The sequence below is a fragment of the Phoenix dactylifera genome, chromosome 13, assembly GCF_051530095.1.
Source record: "Phoenix dactylifera cultivar Ajwa chromosome 13, Ajwa_hap1_PhDact_Kaust_v1.1, whole genome shotgun sequence".
NCBI lineage: Eukaryota > Viridiplantae > Streptophyta > Magnoliopsida > Arecales > Arecaceae > Phoenix > Phoenix dactylifera.
The window spans coordinates 2,958,053-2,966,610 of NC_143202.1; the positions used below are offsets into that span (position 1 = coordinate 2,958,053).

Sequence of the window (8,558 nt, forward strand, 5' to 3'; positions counted from 1 at the left end):
GGATTTTGGACCCGGGCTACCGGGTTTTAGGGGTAACAGGTTTAGAACTTACCTGTTACCACTCGTTTTCAACCTTCCGACCAAAACGGAAGGACAACCCGGGCTGCTCAGTGGCCGTTGCGGATCGACCGAGGGGCCAGCAGTGCAGCAAATGACCGCGGTGCTGCAGTCGGCTGCGGCTGGGGGTGGGACGGAGGGCGCGGCGGCGGCTGCGGCGGCGACGGAGGACACAGCAACGGCTGTAGGCGGGGCGCAGGACGCAGCGGCGGCTGCGGAGTTGCGACGACTGACACGATGGCGGGTGGATCCTGCTAGTCTGTAGTGGCCGACGGTTGTTTCGTCGGGTTCGAGGGACAGGGCCGCAAGAAGGGCGACGACGCTCTTCTTCTTTACGGCAACGGGAACCACTCATGGCCCGTCGACATGCTCTGGTGTACGTAGTCGGGGTACCGCGTAGAGCTCGTGCACCAACTAGAATCCGGGGATCCGGCGATGCTCGGCCATACACCGATGGCTGCCGGTGGTTGAGGTAGAGACCGCGATAACGGGTGGACGGGAAAATCGAGGGATTCTTCTTTTCCTTCTTCTGTTTTGAAACCAAGGGGTTGTTCCCCTCTGTCTCTTCTTGTGAGAACCGAGAGAGCGAGGGACCCCTATTTTCTGGTGAGCAGAACTGACAGAGGAAAGGAAAAGAGAAGAAAGTAGATCGGGGCTTTGGCAATAGAAGCAAAACCGATTTGGCTCTGATACCAAGTTGATGCCGAACTAGATTCGGAAAGGATGACTGTGGTGGTGATGATGTACTTTTGGGATTACTACTGTACGTTATAGCTGTAGGATGGAAACAGAGAAAAAGATGGAGAAGAGGAGGAAGAGGAAGAGAGGAGGGAGAAGAGAAGAAGGAAGAGAGGAGGGAAAGACGTGGAGAAGAAATTGTTTAACCTTCATTAAAAACCTCATCATGAAAATAGTTCTCTATATATAGGGCCCAAATACACAATTTGCATAAACCCTCTTACACAGAAATAAATCCTAATAAACCCACAAATAACATAAATAAACCACAAATAAACCCTAAAATGTAAATAAGCCCAGAAATAAAATAAACCACAAATAAGCCCTAAAATACAAATAAGTCCAGAATAAAATAATAAAATAAACATGCAAATAAAATGGTGATCTAACTGATGTCCCCATCAATCATCTTCTAAAAGCTAGACGCTAGCCCCCAGCAAAAAAAGAAAAAGAAAAAGAAGATGAAGCATGAAGTCGCATGGGCTCGTTGAAGAGAAGCAGCGAGCCATGATTACTGATAATCAAACACCTGGTCAGCTCCGTTGACGGTCAGTGGTCAACAGAGCTTCCTCCGCTTGTAACGCACCATCACCTCCCCCTTGACCCCTACCACCATAGCGTTCCAGTCGTTCTCGGGGAAAGGAGAAATCAACTCAAACTCAAAGTTCCTCAACAAATGGCTCCATATCGCCTTTATCTGCAAGTAGGCAAAGGGCTCCCCAAGGCACCCATGCCTACCACCACCAAAAGAAATGTACGAGAATGCCCCGGCAGCCTTGTCTTCCTCCCTTCCAGGAGCAAATCTATCAGGATCATAGCTGTCTGGGTCCTTGTAGATGTGGGGTAGCCGGTTGGCGAATGCTGGGGAAGTAGCCACAATGTGGCCCTTTGGAATATCATACTCTTTCCCCTCCTTTGTCTTCACGGTGAAGTCGCTGTGAGAGTAGCGGAGCAGCATTATTAATGGAGGATGAAGCCTCAAAGCTTCCTTGATGCAGCGGTAGAGCACATCCATCTCTGATAGGATATCATGGTCGATCGTATCCCCATGTCTGCCTCAAAATATCCTTCTGCTCTTCCAAAGCTGCTGAAAGGTATTCCTTGTGGCGGAGGAGGTAAGCTCCAGTCCAGGTAGAGGTGATGGAACTGGTGTGCTGACCAGCAAAGAGGGCAGCAATGAGTAACCCAGTGATCTCACCCTCAGTGGTCCGGCGGCCATCCTTGTATTTTGAGTCAATGAAGCACTGCAACATATCATCCTCACAGTGGCCAGATCTCTTGCGGGAGTTTATGATGGTGGAAAAGATTTCAGCAATCCTAGCACGAGCATGATCACGGCGACGGTGAGCAGGGATGGGAAGGTAGGGGAAGATTACGCTGATGGGGCGCATGCCATTGTCAAGGTCGTGGAAGAGAGCAGATACATCATCAAAGAGCTTGTCCCTGACCTCCCTCCCCAACAGGCATCGGCTTGCTGTCAAAATGATGAGATGCTCTAGCTCATATTTTAAATCCACCGTGCCACTTTCTCCCCACTTTGAGAAGTAATCCTGCAGATTATATACAAGTTCTTGTAATGATAAAAAACTTGTATGAAGGCTCACTGAAAAAAAAAAAAAGTCTGATGTCAAACTATGAGCGCCAGTGTTATTGATAACAAGCTCATATAACAGATATTATAACATTTCAAATAATTTTCTCAATAATAATGATGACTTTAGAAATATTCTGCCCTGACTGGTAAGCCCTATTTGACATCTTGCCTGTTGAAACCTTGGAATTGATGAATTTAATTTTCCCCCTCCAATTGCGTCAAAAAATTGAATTTACCATCCATTGCTAGTACTTGCAAATTCAGAGTGACAAGGGAGAGGTAAAAAGAAGCAAAGGATAGTTATCTCAAATTAGGTGAAGGAAACTATAAAATTTATTAAGTGTATCATAGGATCACTAAGTTTAATTAGATATAGAGAATACCCAATGACTAGAATTAGTCAAATAAATAATGAAAAAGAGAAAAAAGATTTTCTTTTGGTTTTAGGAAGTTATTTCCTCTTCCAATTCAAATGCCAGAATATATAAAAGAACAAGTGACTCATAATAATAAATTTGCTTGACCAAGGTACACTTCCAACTAGATAAGCTCCCAATTGCTCGAAGTTTTAACCCAGGGTGCTGCACCCCCTTTAAAATCTCCTTGAAGAGTCACTCCCGCACCCACATCTGGCTCCATTTGCAGGCCTGCTCTTGCTAGATAACTTAGTTCTAGCTTCATGCTCCCATTAGGAGTTACCTCATTTTCAAAGGCAATGCAAGATCTATAGGGGCAGGCACGTCAGAAAAAATAAGTCTTCACTTTCAGAAAGAGACTTGTGACCTAATCCACACCCATCAGCACTTAAAATGGTAACCCTGCTTACGAGATCCACGAGGAAAGCTAACAATATTGAAAGGATTCATATCCATGGTGAAAATGAAGAGGCACGAAATCCTAGAAGAGAGTATAATGGAGACTAAATTAGGTTTATAAATGGAGAACACTTAAGAAATTTATAAGGTTGTACAATTAGTTCCTTCCTTTTAAAAGAACAGATAAGTGAAGATTAGTAAAAGGGCCAATTATTAATGCCTAATTCAGCAAGCAGTTGCAGGTTCAAGATAGGTGTCAGTTCCACTCTGGAACAGTGAATATTATCTTACTATGTGGCAAAAAATATTCAAAGGAGAAAATCAGCCAATATAGCTGTTGCACCTATCTTGACTTACATTGACTAAACAGTTCCAGATTTAAAAATCTCTTGAACTTCTCAGTTGCAAGCTTAGTTTTCTAATAATTAAAGAAAACAATAGAACCAGCTTAAATTGAAGTGATTGAGAAAGCTCCATGATACTAAATTTCAGATGTCCTGAAATAACAAAGTTGGAAAGGTAAGATAGTAGGGTTTCTTTTGTTAGTATTTATTTTGAAGTCATAAAAATATAGATCACTTAGGCCATTGTAGCAGTTTTTGTTTAACAACTTGAATGAAAAAGGTACCTCAAGAAACTTGCTCCTTTTCTTTGTTTTTAATGAACTAATTCCTTCATAGGATACTCACCTATATCCAGTTCATTCAACATTCACAGAACATTCAAGAAAATCATGCATTTTGGAATGAGAGCATCAAGGAGAGAACTAGCAGCATCAATAGTCACTTGGCATTTATGACGGAAACAATTTAGGGAGGTGGAGGTCGGGATGTAATGAGAAGCCAAAGCATAACTTGTTGAATACTCAAAGATGATTACCAGCAGAAGGTTCTTGGTGTATTAGCTAAAGAGAAAAAAAGCCATATTGGACCTAACAAGCATGGTTTATTTGGGAAACAAATAGTGCGATAGCTCTTGTGGAATGTTGAAACCTCCCATGTTGCCAAATGTCCTAGTAATTAGGAAACCAGGGAACACCTCTGACTATGAGAAGGGAGGTTCATATGCCACTGCAGTTCAAACCTCTCTACTAACATGACTGCATTAAAATGATGAAAGCTTGAAAAAGTTCCCATGTTACTGAGGTTGAAAAGAATGCGTCAGTCAAATATGCAAGCAAACATGCACGTACATGCATGCACACTCAATGAAGAGTGAAACAAGTATTTGTTATAAATTTCAAACTATGTCAGACTACAAAAAATGAATCATGGCAGTCTAGCAGAGACAGTTAACTGGCTGTATCTCCCAAGAAACAAAGCATCAAGATAAATCGTTATTATAAATTTTATCAGAAAGAAAATCTGATATCACAAAGAGTAGTCACATTATTATAAATTTCAAACTATAGACTATAGACAATCGGAGATAGATAAGAGATTGCATCCCCTAAGAAAGGAAGCCTCAACATAAATAAAGCCAGAACAAGGTCCTAAAAGTTCGACAAATACGAAATAATGAAAAGTACAAAGAGTTTAATCAAGTGATAATGTTCGCAGTGGATATCATATAGTGTATAGGTCGCTACCCATAACTTTTTTCTTAATCATTTTGGTCCGTATTTCACTAGCTGGACCACTTTTTGATTATCATCGAATACCTCAAGTAATGTACCACAGAAACAATCTGCACCTTAGACTAGACATTCTGCAAAAAAGCCAGCCAACATGAGTTTCTTGGTGGAAACTAATTTTCTTTCCAGAGATGATTGCTAGATCAAACATAGCTACTCCAAGTAGTTCATCATTATTGCCTGAGAAATATGTAACACCAGTAAACAACATATAGTCTCTTCTATGGTGACAAAGTTCTAATTACTGGAAGGCAAAGGAATAATATTTGTCAGGAGAGCATGCTGCTCATATATACTCCACTAATTCACACTTAGAAAATAGAAGAGAGGCAAAAAAAAAAAGAATTAAATTTTATTTCTGAACCAAAGAAAAATTTATGCATACTTCAGTTTTTTTTTTCGAATATGGAGTCAAATAATTGGCAATAATTCCAATCTCTTGAACCTTAAGGATTTCTCTTGATTAACAGAGACAACATAGAAAAATTCACTGAAACTGACGGGTCATGTCAATATCTATCTGGACCTGATGATTTTATTTTTTAACACATATTAGTCAAAATAATAATGTATTACATGATGAAAGTGGATCCTCAAAATAATAATGTATTACATGATGAAAGTGGATTTCTCTTGATTAAAAGAAATTCCTCAGTAGAAGTTGCTGAGAATATTTCCAAATATCAGTATCAGATTTAGATACAAGTACCATTGCATTAACCGCACGGCATAGATATAGACAGTAGATGTAAGCATTCCCATATCTATCTGAAAAGTTATTGTAGAATAGCTTCCTCAAAAGCTTGCCATTCATCCAGATAACCATTTTTAATCAGAGAGAATATGTCAAATGAACAGAAAGAGAGAGTGCAGATCATCAATGTGCAACCAGTGCAATCTGCAACATAAGAAGAAATATCATAAAAGGCTTGGATATTTTTACCTCGGCCTCCACCACCATCTGATCCACATAACTCCTCAATTTGGTCACCCTCAGCGCCTCGGTGAAAAACCGGAACTGCTCCTGCCTGATCGAGTAATCCACATCAAAGACAACCCCTGGCCCGAAAGTAGGCACATTGAACTGGTAAACCTCCTGCTGGCTGAGCTCCACCTCGGGCGCCTTGAAGAAATGTGCCGAGACCTCAGGGCCAATGAAGAAGGTGATGCGCCTATTCAGAACATTCACGGTGAAGACACTCCCGAGCTTCTTGTACTCCTCTCGGATCATCACAATCGGGCCTTTCATGAACCGGAGAAGCCCTCCGATGACTGCCAGCGCCTTCACGGTTGGCGGCAGCCGTTTCTTGGACCTGGGCGCCAGAGCTTGACAAACAAGCTTCACAAAGACAATCGTCGCCAGCAATAGAAGCCCAGCACCCAGAAACTTATTATTTTCCTTCAGATCCATCGTTGCAACGTAAATCTACCAGCTGATCAGCAGAATCTGGAGGAAAAAATAAGAAAATCTGGTGAAACAAAAATAAAGCAAATGATCAGATCAAATAGAGGAGAATTCCACTCAGATCTTATGAAAACGAGTTGAAATCTCCAAACGTGGGCAAAAGAGATGAAAAGAGTAGAAAAGAGAGCTGGGTTGGGATCAATCATCCCAGCATTTGGCTGAGAAATAAAAGTTGTAATCAGCATAATTCGGAGGAACAGGCTCCAGAATTCATGGGAAAAAGAAAATTGTCAAAAGATCAGAAAATCTTAAAGAAAAATTCCTCCATTTTGATGACAAGGAGTTCAAATCCCGAGAAAAAAAGGGCACAAAAGGCGAACGCAGTGGAAATAAGAGCTCAACTTCACGTCATTTATCAATCAGCAGAATCTGGAAGAAAATTCGTGGAAAAAGGTAAAAAAATCACTGTTTTGATGGTAACGCACAAAATGCGAAATGCAGTAAAAGGAATCGCTCACTTCAGATCGCCTGTCAATTGGAAAGATCCGGAAGGGCAAGAAGAAGCAAAATTCACGAAAAAAAGGGGGGGAATCAGCGTTTAAAAAAAATCTTAAACAAGAAAACCCATTCAACGAGTTTAAAAATCTAAAAAAAAACAAAAAACAAAAGCGCAGTAAAAAAGAAGAGCTCAGTTCAGATCGTCTACCGAGCTCAGACCTCTGATCGAAAAGAAGAACCCCAGCTCCTAGCGCCGGCGGATGGACAACTCTTGGGCCGAGCTGCGAGAGAGAAAAAAAAACAAAGAAGAAGAAAACAAATAAATGAAAGAAGAAGCCAGGACATCAAACAAAGAGAGGTTTCAGGGACGGACCACCTCAAACCCTAGCGAAAGGAGGGGACGAGAAGGGGGGCGAGAAACCCTAGAGAGATCCAAAGGGTTTCGAGAAGGATAAAGGGAAGGAGGGAGATTTAAATAGGAGGGAGGGGAGGAGAGTGGGTCGGGAAAAAGATTGTTTGTTGCCGTAGGCTATGGGGACTCTGATTATTTTGCCCTGTTTGGGAGCTTTTTATGGCCAAAAAGTCCTTTCCGCCCCCAAAAGTAGTTTTAGGTAAAAAATAATATTTAGTAAAATTTTCGAAAAACTATTTCAGCTTTTGCGGAAGCTAAAAACAGCTTTTGAGAATAAACTTTTGAGGACAAACTAAAATTGTTTTCAGCTGTCGGAAAGATATTTTTTGGACCAAAATACCTCCATTTAAATCATACTTTTTTCCCCCAAAACCCTCATCCCGCCTTTTCCTTTATCACCCATCCTCTCCCTCTCCCTCTCTATCTTCTTCTTCCTCTCAACGCCGCCGCCTCTGTTCCTTCTTCCTCCTCTTTTTTTTTGTTTTGGGAGCTCGTGGCTGCCCACGGTGGCAGCCACCATGCCGACCACCATCCATGGCCGGCGACCCCTCTATATTTCAATGAAATAAAATAATAAATAAATAAATAAATAAAAAATAATGAGTGAATGGTAAATAATCTGATCTAAATAAATAAAAATAAATATTAGTAATTATTTAACCAATTTTATCACCTAGTTAGAAAATTTGTTAGATAGATAAATGGTCATTAGAAGGATGAAAAATTAATTTATATTAATAATTATAATATTTTATATATTTATTATTGTATTATACTATAAATATAATATTATATTACATTATATCATAATACATTGATATGTTATGTTAAATAATTTAATATTATATTAAATTATTATTCTATAATACATAATGTTATAGTACTATATTATAATAATATTATATTACATTACATTAATATTATACTATATCATATATTTATGTATTAATATATATTATATTTTATTGTGTTCGGTTATATAATACTGGTATTGTCCTTTATGGTCATTTTGTCACACAAAAGTACTTTCTGAATTTGTTTACCAAACACATGTTAAAGTGCCACGGTACTTTAAAAATGTAGTTACCAAACAGCAAACAGCTTTTTATAAACGCTCTGCTTCAGACAGCTCTACTTCCAACAGCTTTACTTCCAAAAACTCTAATGCTAACAGCTTCCCCAAACAGGGCCTTAGAAGGTGCAAAGGAGAACGAGGGGCGAAAACAGCCCAGAAACCACGAAGTGAACTGGTTTTAGGCCCACATCAATTTTCTTTTTTTTTCTTGTACAACTGCTACTCATACGGATCTTGCATGAGAAGAAGCAGGCGCAACTACATAACTCTCCCAGTCCCATATCAATAATTTGTAGAAAAAATCTTGGATACTTATTTAAATTTTAGCTAA

At 40.0% G+C, this 8,558-nt stretch overlaps 1 pseudogene across 1 annotated transcript; it reads right to left on the reverse strand.

Moving 5' to 3' along the window:
- Positions 1 to 922: 922 nt before the first annotated feature.
- Positions 923 to 7,268, reverse strand: LOC103697889 (obtusifoliol 14-alpha demethylase-like; annotated as a pseudogene). The gene is made up of 4 exons (XR_016398235.1): positions 7,114 to 7,268; positions 6,949 to 7,021; positions 5,781 to 6,284; positions 923 to 2,345 (listed from the first exon to the last, which is right to left on the reverse strand). The product of XR_016398235.1 is annotated as an obtusifoliol 14-alpha demethylase-like (transcript).
- Between the last annotated feature and the right edge of the window lie 1,290 nt (positions 7,269 to 8,558).